This window comes from Octopus bimaculoides, chromosome 25, assembly GCF_046866305.1.
Source record: "Octopus bimaculoides isolate indiv1 chromosome 25, ASM4686630v1, whole genome shotgun sequence".
Lineage (NCBI taxonomy): Eukaryota > Metazoa > Mollusca > Cephalopoda > Octopoda > Octopodidae > Octopus > Octopus bimaculoides.
This window is the reverse complement of record NC_142952.1, coordinates 31,309,609-31,312,108: the sequence shown is the minus strand read 5'-3', so window position 1 is coordinate 31,312,108 and position 2,500 is coordinate 31,309,609. Positions and strand designations below refer to the sequence as shown.

Here is a 2,500-nt window from a genome sequence, read left to right as displayed (position 1 = left end):
GAAAAAGAGGAGAAAAAGAAGAAAGTGAAGGAGGAAAGAGAGAAAGAGAAAGAAAAAGAAGAGGAAGAAGGTTAAGAAGTGAAGGAAGTGTAGAAGTATTTCTAGAAGCTAAAAACAATAGCAACAAATACATACATGCATGTATATATGCATGTATGTATATATGCATGTATGCATGTACGTATGTATGTATGTATGTATGTATGTATACACACACATACACATATCAATGATTAAAACAAAAAAAAAAAAAAGAAAGAAAAAAGGAAAGAAATCACAGCCGAATCTTTTTCTCAATAGAAATCAATAAATTTCTGGAGGCTGGATATGTGAGTTTTCATCACAATCGTTATATTATTTCTTCGTACAGCAGCAGGTAGACGTATGTACCTTCTGCTTATTTATGGCGGCTGCTGCCTATCATCTTGGTCGCTTACGGCATCATTCAATCTCTTCCTCTCTTTCTCTCTTTCTCTCTTTCTTTCTTCACTCTGTTTCGTTCATTCTTTATTACCTTTTCTCTTTCGTTTTATAATTTCACTCACTTTCTTTCTTCATTTTTTTTTTGTAAATATATATTTTTTTGCTTTTTTTCTTCTCCATATTCCTTCCTCTTCTCGCTTGCATTTTCTTTCTTCCCGGACTGTGATTGTTTTCTCTCTCTCTCTCTCTCTCTCTCTCTCTCTCTCTCTCTCTCTTTCTCCCTCTCTCTCTTTCGTTCTTTTTCCAGGTCATTCGCTTCTCCACACTCATTCATATTCATTCTGCATCTATCTATCTATCTATTTGTCTATATGTCTATCTATCTATCTATTTCTATCTATCTATCTATCTATCTATCTATCTATCTATCTATCTATCTATCTATCTATATCTATCAGTCTCTTTTTACCATTTCAATCTAACACACACACACGCACACACACACACACACACACACACACACACAATAACTAACAGCTAATGAGCTTTTCGCTCTTACACACACGCGCACACACAAACACAGAGAAATACATATTCAAACACACACACACACAAACACAAATATGTTGTATGTATGAGTGTGCATATATATATATATATATATATATATATATATATATATATATATATATATATATATATATATATATATATATATATATATATATACACACACACTTATATATGTATGTGTGCATATATATATATAATTAAATATATGTGATATACATAAATATATACACATACATACACACACATATATATGTACTTATTCATTAATACATATAAGTATACACAGATACACACGTATACATACATATACATAAATACATACATACCAACTGACACATAAACATACTAACACAGTGTTCCTTTTGCACACACACACACACACACACACGCTCAGGCCTTCTCTTACTTTTCTTCATTCATGTCTCTGTCTCTCTCTATCTCTGCCTCTCCCTTTCTCTCTCATTTTCACGTTTGCACCTCCGCCCTTCACTCATCCCCCCCTTCCGCCTCACACTCTTCCCTTTTGATCTTAAACACCTTTCATCTTTATTCCTTCTCTCATTCTCTCTCTCTCTCTCTCTCTTTCTTTATACCTCCCCCTTTGCTATTCATTTTACTTTCTAACCCCCTCTCGTATATTTCCACACTTTTCCTCTCACTACTGTCAATGCCCCCTCTCTCTCTCTCTCTCACTCTCACTCTCTCGCTCTCTTTCTCTCTCTCTCTCTCTCTCACACACACACACACACATTCACTCGCTATAAATTTTCTCTTCTTCACTTCATCACAAGTATTTCTTATCTCTTCTCTCTCTCTCTCTCTCTCTCTCTCTCTCTCTCTCTCTCTGTCTCCGTCTCTCCAGCACACACACTCTCTCTCTTTCTCCTCCTTTTCTCTCTTTCTCCTCCTTTTCTCTCTTTCTCCTCCTTTTCTCTCTTTCTCCTCCTTTTCTCTCTTTCTCCTCCTTTTCTCTCTTTCTCTTCCTTTTCTCTCTTTCTCCTCCTTTTCTCTCTTTCTCCCCCTTTTCTCTCTTTCTCCTCCTTTTCTCTCTTTCTCCTCCTTTTCTCTCTTTCTCCTCCTTTTCTCTCTTTCTCCTCCTTTTCTCTCTTTCTCCTCCTTTTCTCTCTTTCTCTAGCAATTTTCTTCCTCACAAATCTCTCTCTCTCACCGTCTCTCTTGCACACACATTCACACATACACACACACTCACAGACATTCACACACGCACACACATGCTCTAGCTTTCTCTTCTTCATCACAATTCTCTCTCTTTCTCAATCTCTCTCTTTCTCAATCTCTCTCTCTCTCTCTCTCTTTCTCAATCTCTCTCTCTTTCTCTCTTTCTCAATCTCTCTCTGTCTCTCTCTCTGTCTCTCTCTCTCCCAATATATATCTCTCACTCTCTTTCCCTCTCTCTCTCTCTGTTCCTCACTTCCACCGTATCATTCTTCACCCTCCTCTCCAACCTCCTACTCTCTCTGATTTCCCTACCTCTCACTTCTAC

The 2,500-nt window shown here is 37.0% G+C and overlaps 1 long non-coding RNA gene across 1 annotated transcript in view; it reads left to right on the top strand.

Moving 5' to 3' along the window:
• The window catches only part of LOC149131150 (uncharacterized), a 559,538-nt gene that overhangs the window by 1,113 nt on the left and 555,925 nt on the right, over positions 1-2,500 (top strand). The window lies entirely within an intron of this gene.